The sequence below is a fragment of the Ovis aries genome, chromosome 9 (genome assembly GCF_016772045.2).
Source record: "Ovis aries strain OAR_USU_Benz2616 breed Rambouillet chromosome 9, ARS-UI_Ramb_v3.0, whole genome shotgun sequence".
In the NCBI taxonomy this organism is placed as follows: domain Eukaryota; kingdom Metazoa; phylum Chordata; class Mammalia; order Artiodactyla; family Bovidae; genus Ovis; species Ovis aries.
In genome coordinates this window covers 12,322,030-12,338,636 of record NC_056062.1, presented here as the reverse complement: position 1 = coordinate 12,338,636, position 16,607 = coordinate 12,322,030, and positions in this window count along the sequence as shown.

The window sequence follows — 16,607 nt, the reverse complement described above, 5'->3', positions numbered from 1 at the left end:
CTTTCCTTTTCTCCTTGGCTTTTCACCTCTCTTCTTTTCACAGCTATTTGTAAGGCTCCCCAGACAGCCATTTTGCTTTTTTGCATTTCTTTTCCATGGGGATGGTCTTGATCCCTGTCTCCTGTACAATGTCATGAACCTCATTCCATACTTCATCAGGTACTCTATCTATCAGATCTAGGCCCTTCAATCTATTTCTCACTCCCACTGTATAATCATAAGGGGTTTGATTTAGGTCATACCTGAATGGTCTAGTGGTTTTCCCTACTTCCTTCAATTTAAGTTTGAATTTGGTAATAAGGAGTTCATGATCTGAACCACAGTCAGCTCCTGGTCTTGTGTTTGTTGACTGTATAGAGCTTCTCCATCTTTGGCTGCAAAGAATATAATCAATCTGATTTTGGTGTTGACCATCTGGTGATGTCCATGTGTAGAGTCTTCTCTTGTGTTTTTGGAAGAGGGTGTTTGCTATGACCAGTGCATTTCCTTGGCAAAACTGTATTAGTCTTTGCCCTGCTTCATTCCGTATTCCAAGGCCAAATTTGCCTGTTACTCCAGGTGTTTCTTGACTTCCTGCTTTTGCATTCAAGTCCCCTAGAATGAAAAGGTCATCTTTTTTGAGTGTTAGTTCTAAAAGGTCTTGCAGGTCTTTATAGAATCATTCAACTTCAGCTTCTTCAGTGTTACTGGTTGGGGCATAGACTTGGATTACTGTGATATTGAATGGTTTGCCTTGGAAATAAACAGAGATCATTCTCTCGTTTTTCAAAATGCCTCCAAGTACTGCATTTCAGACTCTTTTGTTGACCATGATGGCTACTCCATTTCTTCTGAGGGATTGCTGCCCACAGTAGTAGAGATAATGGACATCTGAGTTAAATTCATCCATTCCAGTCCATTTAGTTCGCTGATTCCTAGAATGTCAATGTTCACTGTTGCCATCTCCTGTTTGACCACTTCCAATTTGCTTTGATTCATGGACCTGACATTCCAGGTTCCTATGCAACATTGCTCTTTACAGCATAGGACCTTGCTTCTATCACCAGTCACATCCACAGGTGGGTATTGTTTTTGCTTTGTCTCTATCCCTTCATTCTGTGAAGGGGAGTTATTTCTCCACTGATCTCCAGTAGCGTGTTGGGCACCTTTTGATCTGGGGAGTTCCTCTTTCAGTATCCTATTATTTTGCCTTTTCATACTCTTCATGGGGTTCTCAAGGCAAGAATACTGAAGTGGTTTGCCATTCCCTTCTCCAGTGGACCACATTCTGTCAGATCTCTCCACCATGACCCGCCTATCCTGGGTTGCCCCGTGGGCATGGCTTAGTTTCATTGATTTAGACAAGGCTATGGTCCTAGTGTGATTAGACTGACTAGTCTTCTGTGAGTATGGTTTCAGTGTGTCTGCCCTCTGATGCCCTCTTGCAATGCCTACCATCTTACTTGGGCTTCTCTTACCTTGGGTGTGGGATATCTCTTCAGGGCTGCTCCAGCAAAGCACAGCTGCTGTTCCTTACCTTAGATGAAGGGTATCTCCTCACTACCACCCTTCCTGACCTTCAACGTGGGATAGCTCCTCTAGGCCCTCCTGTGCCTGTGCAGCCACCGCTCCTCAGATGCAGGGTAGCTCCTCTCGGCCGCTGCCCTTGACCTCGGACGTGGGGTAATTCCTCTTGGCTGCGCTTAGTGCGCTGGTCACAGCTGCCCTGCTTAGTGCGCCGGTCACAGCCACCTGTGGGAAGCCCTTAAGTAGATTTATTCCTAAACATTTTCTTCTTTTTGATATGATGGTAAATGAGATAATTTCTTTAACTTCTCTTTCTGATCTTTTTGTTATCAGTGCATAGAAATGTAACAGATTTCTGTGTATTAACTTCAAACTATACTACAAAGCTACAGTCATCAAAATAGTATGATGCTGGCACAAAAACAGAAAAACAGATCAATGGAACAGGATATAAAGCCCACAACTGAACCCATACATATATGGCCAATTAATCTACAACAAAGGAGGCAAGATTATACAATGGAGGAAAGACAGTCTTCAATAAATGGTGCTGGGAAAACTTGGCGACTACCTGTAAAAAAATGAAATTGGAAAATTCTTTAATACCACACATGAAAATAAACTCAAAATAGATTAAAGATGTAAATCTAAAACTGGATAGTGTAAAACTCTTAGAGGAAATGTAGGCAGAACACTGTTTGTCATAAATCACAGCAAGATAGTTTTTGATCCACTCCTAGAGTAATGGTGGGGGAATGGCGACCTCCTTCAAAAAGGCATTTCAGCACACCACAGCTCTCAGTTTTTCTCAGTAACAAAGAAGGGCAATGCCAAAGAATGTTTAAGATACTGCACAATTGCACTCATTTCACATGCTAGAGAAGTAATGCTCAAAATCCTCCAAGCTAGGCTTCAACAGTATATGAACCAAAAACTTCCAGATGTTCAAGCTGGATTTAGAAAAGGCAGAGGAAACAGAGATCAAATTGCCAGCATCCACTGGATCATAGAAAAAGCAAGAGAATTCCAGAACCAAAAAAGAAATCTATTTCTGCTTCACTGACTAAGCCATAGCCTTTGACTGTGTGGATCAGAGCAGACCATGGAAAATTCTTTTTTTTTTTTTAAACAGAAAATCATTTTTTTTTCATTTTTTGGGGGGTTTCATATCGCATTTTATTTGTTTAAATTCTAAAGAAATGGGAATACCATACCACCTAACTTGTCTCCTGTGAAATTTGTATGCAGATCAAGAAGCAACAGTTAGAATGAGACATGAAACAACAGACTGGTCCCAAATTGGAAAAGAAGTACATCAAAGCTATATATTGTCACGTTGCTTATTTAACTTATATGGAGTTTACATCATGTAAAATGCTAGCCTGGATGAAGCACAAGCTGGAATCAAGAGTGTTGGGTTCAGTTCAGTTCAGCCACTCAATCATGTCCAAATTTTTGCGACTCCATGGACTGCAGTATGCCAGGTCTCCCTGTCTATCACCAACTCTCGGAGCCTACTCAAACTCATATCCATCATGTCAGTGATGCCATCCAACCATCTCATCCTCTGGCGTCCCAGTCTCCTCTTGCCTTCGATCTTTCCCAGCATCAGGGTCTTTTCCAGTGAGTTGGTTGTTCACATCAGGTGGCCAAAGTATTGGAGTTTCAGCTTCAGCATCAGTCCTTCCAGTGAATATTCAGGACTGATTTCTTTTAGGATAGATGGGTTGTATCTCCTTGAAATCCAAGGGACTTTCAAGAGTCTTCTCCAACACCACAGTTCAAAAGCATAAATTCTATAGCACTTTATAGTCCAATTATCACATCCATACATGACTAGACTATTGGAAGAACCATAGCTTTGACTAGACAGACCTTTGTTGGCAAAATCTGTTCAGGTTGGACATAGCTTTCTTTCCAAGGAGCAAGCATCTTTTAATTTCATGGCTGCAGTCACCATCTGCAGTGATTTGGGGGCCAAAGAAAATAAAGTCTGTCTCTGTTTCCATTGTTTCTCCATCTATTTGGCAGGAAGTGATGGGATCGGATGCCATGATCTTCATTTTCTGAATGTTGAGATTTAAGCCAACTTTTTCACTCTCCTCTTTCACTTTCATCAAGAAGCTCTTTAGTTCTTCACATTCTGTCATAAGGGTGGTGTCATCTGCATATCTGAGGTTATTGATATTTCTCTTGGCAATCTTGATTCCAGCTTGTGCTTCCTACAGCCCAGCATTTCTCGTGATGTATTCTGCATCTAAGTTAAAAAAGCAGGGTGACAATATACAGCCTTGATATACTCCTTTCCCAGTTTGGAACCAGTCTATTGTTCCATGTCTGGTTCTGACTGTTGCTTCTTGCCCTGCATACAGATTTCTCTGGAGGCAGGTCAAATGGTCTGGTATTCCCATCTCTTTCAGAATTTTCCACAATTTATGGTGATCCACAGAGTCAAAGGCTTTGGTGTAGTCAATAAAGCAGAAGTAGATGTTTTTCTGGAACTCTCTTGCTTCTTCAATGTTCCACCAGATGTTGGCAATTTCATCTCTGGTTCCTCTACCTTTTCTAAAACCAGCTTGAACACCTGGAAGTTCACAGTTCACAGTTCACATACTGTTGAAGCCTGCCTGGGAGAATTTTGAGCATTACTTTGCTAGAGTGTGAGATGAGTGCAATTGTTCTGTAGTTTGAACATTCTTTGGTATTGCATTTCTTTGAGAAGGGAATGAAAACTGACCTTTTCCAGTCCTGTGGCCACATGTCTGGAAAAGACTGCTGGGAGAAATATCAATAACCATGTGTATGTAGATGACACCACCCTTATGGCAGAAAGCAAGGAACTAGAGTATCTCTTGATGAATGTGAAAGAGCAGAGTGAATAAGCTGGCTGGCTTTAAACTCAGCATTCAAGAAACAAAGAACATGGCATCCAGTCCCATCACTTCATGGCAAACAGATGGGAAAATAATGGAAACAGTGACAGACTATTTTCTTGGGCTCCAGAAATCACTGCAGATGGTGACTGCAGCCATGAAATTAAAAGATGCTTGCTCCTCTGAGGCAGAGCTATGACAAACCTAGACAGTATATTAAAATGAAGAGATATTACTTTGCCAACAATATAGCCAAAGTCATGTTTTCCTAGTAGTCATGTATGGATGTGAGGCTTGGACCATAAAGAAGGCTTAGCAGTGAAGAATTGACATTTTTGAACTGTGGTGTTGGAGAAGACTCTTGAGACCCCTTGGACTACAAGGAGATCAAATAGTCAATCCTAATGGAAATCAGTCCTGAATATTCATTGGAAGGACTGATGCTGAAGATGAAACTCCAGTACTTTGGCCACCTGATGTGTTGATTGATTCATTAAAAAAGACTCTGATGCTGGGAAAGATTGAAGGCAGGAGAAGAAGGGGACGATAGAATGAGATGATTGGGTGGCATCACTGACTCAATGTATATGAGTTTGAGCAAGCTTCAGGAGAAGGTAAAGGACAGAGGTGCCTGGCATCCTGCAGACCATGGGTTTGACAAGAGTCTCACATGACTGAGTGACTGAACAACAACAACAAGAGTAATTAAGCATAAACAAAAATAAGCAAATGGCAACTAATTTAACTCAAAAGCTTTCCACAGTATTGGAAACCATACACAAAATGAAATGACAATCCAAACAATGGGAGAAAATATTTGTAAATTATTTGACACATAAATGTTTAATTTCCAAAATTTACAAACAGCTCAATGTAAAAAACAAACAATCCAATTAAAAACTGAACAGAAGACATAAACAGACATTCCTCCAAAGAAGACATTACTCCAAAAACATTCCTCCATTCCTCTTAGATGGCCAAGAGGCAAAGGAAAAGTTATTCAACATTGCTAATTATTCAGTTCAGTTCAGTTCAGTTGCGCAGTCGTGTCTGACTCTCTGAGACCCCATGAATCACAGCACGCCAGGCCTCCCTGTTAATCACAAACTCCCGGAGTTCACTCAAACTCATGTCCATCGAGTCCATGATGCCATCCAGCCATCACAACCTCTGTCGTCCCCTTCTCCTCCTGACCCCAATCCCTCCCAGCATCAGTGTCTTTTCCAATAAGTCAACTCTTTGTATGAGGTGGCCAAAGTATTGGAGTTTCAGCTTCAGCATCAGGCCTTCTAATGAACACCCAGGACTGATTTCCTTTAGAATGGACTGGTTGGATCTCCCTGCAGTCCAAGGGACTCTCAAGAGTCTTCTCCAACACCACAGTTCAAAAGCATCAATTCTTCGGTGCTCAGCTTTCTTCACAGACTACTCTCACACGTATATATGACCACTGGAAAAACCATAGCCTTTACTAGACAGACATTTGTTGGCAAAGAAATATCTCTGCTTTTCAATATGCTAGTCTAGGTTGGTCATAACTTTCCTCCCAAGAAGTCAACATCTTTTAATTTCATGGCTGCAATCACCATCTGCAGTGACTTTGGAGCACAGAAAAATAAAGTCTGACACTGTTTCCCCATCTATTTGCCATGAAGTGATGTGACTAGATGCCATGATCTGAATTTTCTGAATGTTGAGCTTTAAGCCAACATTTTTACTCTCCTCTTTCACTTTCATCAAGAGGCTCTTTAGTTCCTCTTCACCTTCTGCCATAAGGGTGGTGTCATCTCCATATCTGAGGTTATTGATATTTCTCCCAGCAATCTTGATTCCAGGTTGTGCTTCTTCCAGCCCAGCGTTTCTCATGATGTACTCTGCATAGAAGTTAAATAAGCAGGGTGACAATATACAGCTTTGACGTACTCCTTTTCCTATTTGGAACCAGTCTGTTGTTCCATGTCCAGTTCTAACTGTTGCTTCCTGGCCTGCATATAGGTTTCTCAAGAGGCAGGTCAGGTGGTTGGGTATTTCCATCTCTTTAAGAATTTTCCACAGTTTATTGTGGTCTACACAGTCAAAGGCTTTGGCATAGTCAATAAAGCAGAAATAGATATTTTTTCTGGAACTCTCTTGCTTTTCGATGATCCAGTGGATGTTGGTAAGTTGATCTCTGGTTTTTCTGCCTTTTCTAAAACCAGCTTGAATATCTGGAAGTTTATAGTTCACGTACTGCTGAAGCCTGTCTTACATAATTTTGATCATTACTTTACTAGCGTGTGAGATGAGTGCAATTGTGCGGTAGTTTGAGCATTCTTTGGCATTGCCTTTCTTTGGGATTGGATGAAAACTGACATTTTCCAGTCCTGTGACCACTGCTGAGTTTTCCAAATTTGCTGGCGTATTGAGTGCAGCACTTTCACAGCATCATCTTTCAGGATTTGAAATAGCTCCACTGGAATTCCATCGCCTCCACTAGCTTTGTTCGCAGTGAGCTTGCTAAGGCCCACTTGACTTCACATTCCAGGATGTCTGGCTAGGTGAGTGACCACACTGTCGTGATTATCTGGGTCATGAAGCTTTTTTTTGTACAGGTTCTTCTGTGTATTCTTGCTACCTCTTCTTAATATCTTCTGCTTCTCTTAGGTCCATACCATTTCTGTCCTTTATTGAGCCCATCTTTGCATGAAATGTTCCCTTGGTATCTCTAATTTTCTTGAAGAGATCTCTAGTCTTTCCCATTCTGTTGTTTTCCTCTATTTCTTTGCATTGATCACTGAGGAAGTCTTTCTTATCTCTCCTTGCTATTCTTTGGAACTCTGCTTTCAAATGCTTATATCTCTCCTTTTCTCCTTTGCTTTTCACCTCTCTTTCTTTTCACAGCTATTTGTAAGGCCTCCTCAGACAGCCATTTTGCTTTTTTGCATTTCTTTTCCATGGGGATGGTCTTGATCCCTGTCTCCTGTACAATGTCACGAACCTCCGTCCATACTTCATCAGGCACTCTGTCTAACTGATCTAGTCCCTTAAATCTGTTTCTCACTTCCACTGTATAATCATAAGGGATTTGATTTAGGTCATACCTGAATGGTCTAGTGTTTTTCCCTACTTTCTTCAACTGAAGTCTGAATTTGGCAATAAGGAGTTCATGATCTGAGCCATAGTCAGCTCCTGGTCTTGTTTTTGTTGACTGTATAGAGCTTCTCCATCTTTGGCTGCAAAGAATATAATGAATCTGATTTCATTGTTGACCATCTGGTGATGTCTATGTATAGTCTTCTCTTGTGTTGTTGGAAGAGGGTGTGTGCTTGACCAGTGTGTTCTCTTGGCAAAACTCTATTAGTCTTTGCCCTGCTTCATTCCGCATTCCAAGGCCAAATTTGCCTGTTACTCCAGGTGTTTCTTGACTTCCTACTTTTGCATTCCAGTCCCCTATAATGAAAAGGTCATCTTTTTTGGGTGTTAGTTCTAAAAGGTCTTAACTTCAGCTTCTTCAGCATTGCTGCTTGGGGCATAGACTTGGATTACTGTGATATTGAATGGTTTGCCTTGGAAATGAACAGAGATCATTCTGTCCTTTTTTTGATTGCCCACAAGTACTTTATTTCGGACTCTTGTTGACCATGATGACTACTCCATTTCTTCTAAAGGATTGCTGCCCACAGTAGTAGAGATAATGGACATCTGAGTTAAATTCACCCATTCCAGTCCATTTCAGTTCGTTGATTCTTAGAATGTTGACATTCATTCTTGCCATCTCTTGTTTGACCACTTCCAATTTGCCTTGTTTCATGGACCTAACATTCTAGGTTCCAATGCGATACTGCTCTTTACAGCATCGGCCCTTGCTCCTATCAGCAGTCACATCCACAGGTGGGTATTGCTTTCACTTTGGCTCCATCCCTTCATTCTTCCTGGAGTTATTTCTCCACTGATCTCCATTAGTCTATGGGGCACCTACCAACCTGGGGAGTTCCTCTTTCAGTATCCTATCATTTTGCCTTTTCATACTGTTCATGGGGTTCTCAAGGCAAGAAAACTGAAGTGGTTTCCCATTCCCTTCTCCAGTGGACTGCATTCTGTCAGACCTCTCCAACATGACCCTCCTGTCTTGGGTGGCCCCACAGGGAATGGCTTAGTTTCATTGAGTTAGACAAGACTGTGGTCCTTGTGATCAGATTGGCTTGTTTTCTGTGATTATGGTTTTAGTGTGTCTGCCCTCTGATGCCTTCTTGCAACACCTACTGTCTTGGGTTTCTCTTATCTTAGATGTGGGGTGTCTCTTCACAGGTGCTCCATCAAAGCACAGCTGCTGCTCCTTACTTTGGATGAGGGGGCATCTCCTCACTGCTGCCCCTCCTGACCTTGAATGTGGGGTAGCTCCTTTCAGTCCTCCTTTGCCCATACAGCCACCAGTCCTTGGATGTGGGGTTGCTCCTCTTGGCTGCCTCACCTGACCTCGGGTGTGTGGTAACTCCTCCTGGACCCGCCCTGACTTCGGGCATGCGGTAGCTCGTCTAGCCACCAACCATGACCTTGGACAGGGGGTAGCTCCTCTCTGCCTCTGCCCCTGACCTTGGGCGTGGGGTAGCTCTTCTCGGCCTCCCTTGCGCAGATGCAGCCTGGCACTCTCAGTCGCCACCCCTGACCTTAGACAAGGGCTAGCTCCTCTCAGCCACACTTCTGTGTGGTCCATCTCAGCCAGTGTGCTTCTGCATGGTCTGGCTCAGCCTGCATGCTTATTTCTCAGCTAAGTATTGGAGAAACATAAATCAAAACTTCAATAACTATTTCTTCACACTAGTCTGAATGGCCATTATAAAAAAATCTGCAAACATAAATGCTGGAAAAGGTGTAGGGAAAAGGGCACCCTCCTACACTCTTGGCGGGAATATAAATTGACACAGCCACTATTGAGAACAGTATGGAGATTCCTTAAAAAAACTAAAAATAAAGCTACCATTTGATCCAGAAATTCCACTTTTAAGCATACATCAGGAGAAAAATTTTATATGCGCCTCAATGTTCACTGCAGCACTATTTACAATAGCAAAAACATGGAAGCAACCTATATATCCGTTAGCAGAGGAACTGATATATAGCATGTTGTGCATATGTACAATGGTATATTAAACAGCCATTAAATAGAATAAAATAGTTTCACTTGAAGCAACATGAATGGACTTGGAGATCATATTAAGTGATGTAAGTCAGACAGAGAAAGATAAATATCACATGGTATCACTTATATGTGGAATCCAAAAGAAGATACAAATGAATTTATCTGCAAAACAGACTTAGAAACAGATTCACAGACTTAGAGAATGAACTCATGGCTACTAAGGGAAAGAGGAAAAGGGAGGAAGAGACTGGGAGTTTGGGATTGACATGTACACATTGCTATATATAAATTAGATAACCAATAAGGGCCTACAGTATAGCACAGGTACCAGGGACCAGCCCCAGTTAGATCCAGGGTATCCAAAGCATGGATGGCCTTGGCGATGAGTGATTTATTTATTTAGAGGTATAGAAGCAGATAAGGATTTATTTAAAGATATAGAGAGAGATAAAGAAAGAATGTCACAGTTAAGAAAATAGAGGAGAGAAAGAGGCCTATATTCCTTGGTTTACTCAGAAAGCCAATAAAGTCCCAAGACAAGGGACTTACACTATTCACGTAGGCCACAGGCGCCCGCTTGAATAGCAGAGGGTGCCCCGCCTTGGGTTCCCTCTTGCATGGGTCTTAGAAGCCCGGGCAGAAAAGTGAACGCAGCGAGCCCCTGCACTCCAGGGGATCAGCCTGAAAAGAAGATAGAGGAAGAAACAAAGAAAGACATGGGGAAGCCAAGCAATGATGAGGTGAGGCCCCAAACTTTATTTTTCCAGGGAGCTTATATACCTTAAGCTGTACATAGAGACTGATGGAAAATACAAAGTCATGCAGGGTCAGCAGCCCTGACCCTTATTGAGACCAAGCTTTCTCTCTGCATACTTATCTGTATACACAGGTCTTAGGTGATTTGCATAATCTTCTGGCCAGGAGGCCTATTTAGCATTTTATGGCCCATTTCTGATAAGGGTTCGTCAACCAGAAAACTTATTTACCCTAAAAGTGTTGTTCTTTCCAAAGTCTGGTGCCACTGTCAGAATGCACTAAATAAAGTTACATGCTTACATAGCAAGGATACAACAATTTATAACAAAGAAAGAGGAGTACAGTGATTTATAACAAAGAGAAAATTCATTAACTCAAAAGTCTAGTATTGCTGACATCAAAACTACTATATTCCTATTTCTACCTCCCAATTACATTGATTAATATCCTCCCAGGTGCCTAAAAGATAAAGGATATGGAGGCCTGGTGGCAATCATTAACTCAACAATGAAACCCTTCACCAATATAATTCTTACCTCCTTAAAAGGTTCTATATCTTTAAGATGTTTTAAGCTTCCCATGCCTCTCATGGTTGAGAGGCTGTAAACAATCACACATAGTTGTAAACGCCCGGGGAAAACTGTCAGGCAAGTTAGAGAGTCATCAGAGAGGTTTGAGCTGAGACACTCCTTTTATATGCAGGAGACTATTAACTGGAGCTCTAAGTTAACTTTTTCCAGAGAAAGGTGGTCAGGGATAGCCCCTGTTAATGTCAGAAGAGGGTAGTATAGCAGACAGGAAACAGACAGATTTTGGTTTTGGGGTAGATGCTCGGGCAGAGGACCCCTTGAGACCTGACTCACCTTTGCCTGTCAGGCCTCTTCCTCATGACCTTTGTCATGGGTGGGATCTCCCTTGCTGGCTTCCGGCACACAGGAAACTCTGCTCAATATTCTGTAATAAGCTAAATGGGAAAATAATATGAAAAAGAATTAAGAAATACAACATCCCAACAAAGAACCCCAATACTAGATGGCTTCACTGGTGAATTCCATAAAATACTTAAGGAAGATTTAATATTGAGATTTTTCAATTTTTTCCAAAAAACTGAAGAGGAATGAACACTTTCTAACTCATTCTATAAGGGTAGCATTATATCAATACCAAAGACAGAAAATGACACTACAAATAAAACTACAAACTCATAGGCTTGATGTAGATATATGCAAATCTTACATAAAACACGAGCAAATCAATCTCAAGAGCATATTAAAAGAATCATATGTAAGACCAAGTGAAATTTATCCCTGTGATGAAAGAATAGTTAAATATACAAAAGTCAACCAATGTGATACACCACTAACAGGGATAAAAATCACTTGATTATCTCAGCAAATGAAGAAAAACCACTTGACAAAATTTAACCTTATTTCATGATAAAAAGACTCAATAAAACAGGAAAAGAACTTGAACAGACTTTTCTCCAAAGAAGATGTATAAATGGCATATGTAAAAAGTGTATGAAGTCAAGTGGGGCTTAGGAAGCATCACTATGAACAAAGATAGTGGAGGTGATGGAATTCCAGTGGAGCTATTTCAAATCCTGAAAGATGATGCTGTGAAAGTGCTGCACTCAATATGCCAGCAAATTTGGAAAACTCAGCAGTGGCCAGAGGACTGGAAAAGGTCAGTTTTCATTCCAGTACCAAAGAAAGACAATGCCAAAGAATGTTTAAGCTACCACAAAGTTGCACTCATCTCACACTCTAGTGAAGTAATGCTCAAAATTCTTCAAGACAGGCTTTAGCAGTATGTGAACAGTGAACTTTAGGATGTTCAAGCTGGTTTTATAAAAGGCAGAGGAACAAGAGAACAAATTGCCAACATCCACTAGATCATCAAAAAAGCAGTTTTTTCAGTTCCAGAAAAAACATTTATTTCTGCTTTATTGACCATGTCAGAGCCTTTGATTGTGTGGATCACAATAAACTGTGGAAAATTCTGAAAGAGATGGGAATACTAGACCACCTGACCTACCTCTTGAGGAACTTATATGCAGGTCAGGAAGTAATAGCTAGAACTGGACATGGAACAACAGACTGGTTCCAAATAGGAAAAGGAGTACGGCAAGGCTGTCTATTGTCACCCTGATTATATAACTGATATGCAGAGTACATCATGAGAAACGCTGGGCTGGAGGAAGCACAAGCTGGAATCAAGATTGCCAGGAGAAATATCAATAACCTCAGATATGCAGATGGCGCCACCCTTATGGCAGAAAGCAAATAAGAACTAAAGAGCCTCTTGATGAAAGTGAAAGAGGAGAGTGAAAAAGTTGGCTTAAAACTCAACACTCAGAAAACGAAGATCATGGCATCTGGTCCTATCACTTCATGGCAAATAGGTGGGGAAACAGTGGAAACAGTGGCAGACTATTTTTTGAGGGCTCCAAAATCACTGCAGATGGTGATTGCAGCCATGAAATTAAAAGATGCTTACTCCCTGGGAGAAAAGTTATGACCCACCTAGATAGTGCATTAAAAAGCAGAAACATTACTTTGCCAACAAAGATCCATCTAGTCAAGGCTATGGTGTTTCCAGTGGTCATGTATGGATGTGAGAGCTGAAGAACTGAAGCTTTTGAACTGTGGTGTTAACCAGTCCATCCTAAAGGAGATTAGTCCTGTAAGTTCATTGGAAGGACTGATGTTGAAGCTGAAACTCCAATATTTTGGCCACATGATGCTAAGAGCTGGCTCATTTGAAAAGACTCTGATGCTGGGAAAGATTGAGGGCTGGAGGAGAAGGGGATGACAGAGGATGAGATGGTTGGATGGCGTCACCAAGTCAGTGGAGATGAGATTGAATAAACTCTGGGATTTGGTGATGGACAGGGAGGTCTGGTGTGCTGTGGTCCATGGGGTCGTGAGGAGTCAGGCATGACTGAGCAGTTGAACTGAACTGAAAAGGTATATGAAATATCTGTATGCAGGTCAAGATGCAACAGGTAGAATTGGATATGGAACAACAGACTGGTTCCAAATTGTGAAATAAATACATCAAGGCTTATATTGTCACTTGCTTATTTAACTTATATGCAGAGTACATCATGAGAAATGGCAGGCTGGATGAAGCACAAGCTGGAATCAAGATTGATGGGAGGAGTATCAATAACCTCAAACATGCAGATGACACCACCCTTATGGCAGAAATGGAAGAATAACTAAAGAGACTTTTGATGAAAGTGAAAAAGGAGAGTGAAAAATTTGGCTTAAAATTCAACATTCAGAAAACTAACATCTTGGTATTTAGTCCCATCACTTCATGGCAAATAGCTGGGGAAACAATAGAAATAGTGACAGACTTTATTTTTTTTTTTGGCTCCAAAATTACTGCAGATGGTGACTGCAGCCATGAAATTAAAAGATGCTTGCTCCTTGGAAGGAAAGGTATGACCAAACTAGACAGCATATTAAAAAGCAGAGACATTACTTTGCCAAAAAGGTCTGTTTAGTCAAAGATATGGTTTTTCTAGTAGTCATGCATAGATGTTATATTTGGACTATAAAGAAAGCTGAGTGCTGAAGAATTGATCCTTTTGAACTGTGGTGTTGGAGAAGATTCTTGAGAGTTTCTTGGACTGCAAGGAGATCCAACCAGTCAATTCTAAAGGAAACCAATCTTGAATATTCATTAGAAGGTCTGATGCTGAAGCTGAAGCTCCAATACTTTGGCCATCTGATGCGAAGAACCGACTCTTTGGAAAAGCCTCTGATGCTGGGAAAGATTGAAGGCAAGAAGAGAAGGGCAGAGGATGAGATTTTTGGATGGCATCACTGACTCAATGGACATGAATTTGAGCAAGCTCTGGGAGTTGGTGATAGACTGGGAAGCCTGGCATGCTGTAGTCCATAGGGTCACATAGAGTCAGACGCCGTTGAGTGACTGAACGGAACTGAAATGAAAAGGTGTATGAAAAGATGTTCAATATTACTAATCATCAGTTAAGGTCAGTCTTTCAGTAGTGTTTGGCTCTGTGACCCCGTGAACTGCACCATGCCAGTAGGGAATAATGTAATGCCACCTCACATTTTTTAGGATGGTCATTACCAAAAAAAAAAAAAAAAAAGAAAAAAAAAAGAAAAGAAAAGAAATCAGAAGGTAAGAGGTGTTGACAAGGCTGTGAAGAAATTGCAATCTTTGTACGCTGTTGGTGGGACTGTAATATAATGCAGCTGCCATGGACAATGTTCCTCAAAAATTAAACTTTCATATGATCCAGCAATTCCATTTTCAGATTTATCCAAAAGAACTGAAAACTAGAGCTTGGAAAATATGTATACTTTCATATTTGTGTTGTATTATTTATAATAGCAAAGAGGTGGAAACAATCAATGCTGATCAATGGATAAATGGATAAAGAAAACACAATATGTACATGCAGTGTATATTATTTAGCCCTATCAATGAAGGAAATCTTATCAAATGTTACAACAAAGAAGAAACTTGAGGACATTATGCTGAGTCTCAGAAGGACAAGCACAGCATAATTCCACTTGTATGAGGTATCTAGAGTAATAACGTTCTTAGAAGAAGAAAGGAGAATGGTGGTTATCATGTGCTGCTTGGAGAAGGAAATGGGGAATTGCTGTTCAATGGGTATCAAGTTTCAATTGTGCAAGATGCAAAAACTTTAAAATCTTCGGTACAACAATGTGCTGACAGATAACAAAGTTTTATAGTATGCTTCAAAATTTAGGAAGATAGATCTTATGTGTTTTTTTATCACCAGAAAAAGAAAATAACAGCACACAATAAGTGTGCATTATGTAAAACAGTTAAACAGTTGCAATCGAATAATTTAGAGAAAAACACCATTTAAAAGGTTGTGAGGAGGAAAAGTGTTGATTAAAAGCACGGATTCTTTAATGTAAATGTCTGGATCTGAATCATAGAATAGCTGTGTGTCCTTGGACAAGAAACTAATCCTTTCTTTGCCTCAACTTTCCTCCTCTTTACTTGAAGAAAGTAGTTTACTTCATATAGAATTTTTGTTTGTTTGTTTGTTTGGCATGGATTAAATGAATTAAAATAGAAAAGATTCTTAGAACTGTACCTGGGACATAGTCCTCTATGTGGTAACTATCATTGGTAATAGTATTAAAGACGGTTTTACTTTTTACTTTCAAAATTACAAAAAAAAAAAAACAAACAAAACAAACAAACAAAAAAACACCCAAACGAAACAAAGTTCTCTTCAAGTTTAGGAAGATGGCAATGACGACCCTGTATGCAAGACAGGGAAAGAGACACAGATGTGTATAACGGACTTTTGGACTCAGAGGGAGAGGGAGAGGGTGGGATGATTTGGGAGAATGACATTCTAACATGTATACTATCATGTGAATTGAATCGCCAGTCTATGTCTGACGCAGGATGCAGCATGCTTGGGGCTGGTGCATGGGGATGACCCAGAAAGATGTTATGGGGAGGGAGGTGGGAGGGGGGTTCATGTTTGGGAATGCATGTAAGAATTAAAGATTTTAAAATGTAAAAATAAAAAACTAAAAATTACAAAAAAAAAAAATAGTGAATGGAAGGCTCACCATCATACCTGACTTGTAGTTCCTCAGTCAGTGCTTTCACAGTATTATGTTATGTCACATGTTTAAGCAGTTGTCTTACAATAAGATACAACTCAGAGGATTGAGTATTAAAAAAAAAATCTCCTCTTTAGCATAATTTTGAGATATAATTCTCTTGGTTTTGATCTGGCTTTGTTATAGGTTTCTGTTCTGAAAAGTACCATTTTGTACATAATAAGTTATATATACATAATATTCTCTACTAGATTACTGATAAGCAGGGGAGGGGATAGAACCTGTTTTTAATTATTTTTGCCAAAGTATATGATTCAAATTTAAGTGACTTTAGCTTACTTACCCCCTAAATTTCCACCATCCTCTTACCAAAATCACAGAGAAAAAGGAGTAGCAAGATGTGTAACTCACAGCAACAATGGGGGAGTTGCCTGGACTGGTTTCTGGTTTATGAGAAGTCCACAGGTGATGAGCTTTGTATATAACTTACCTTGGAAGGAGGAAGTGATCCCTTCACACTCTTGAACTGGGATGAACATGAAGAGGCAGTGTTGAAAACAGCTTTAGAGAGCCTAAGTGCATCTCTCTTTACCACCCTGTATGCGAAGTCACTTCAGTCATGTCTGACTCTTTGAAACCCTATGGACCATAGCCCTCCAGACTTCTCCAACCATGAAAGGATTCTCCAGGCAAGAGTATTAGAGTGGGTTGTCATGTCCTCCTCCAGGGGATATTTCTGACCCAGAGATCTAA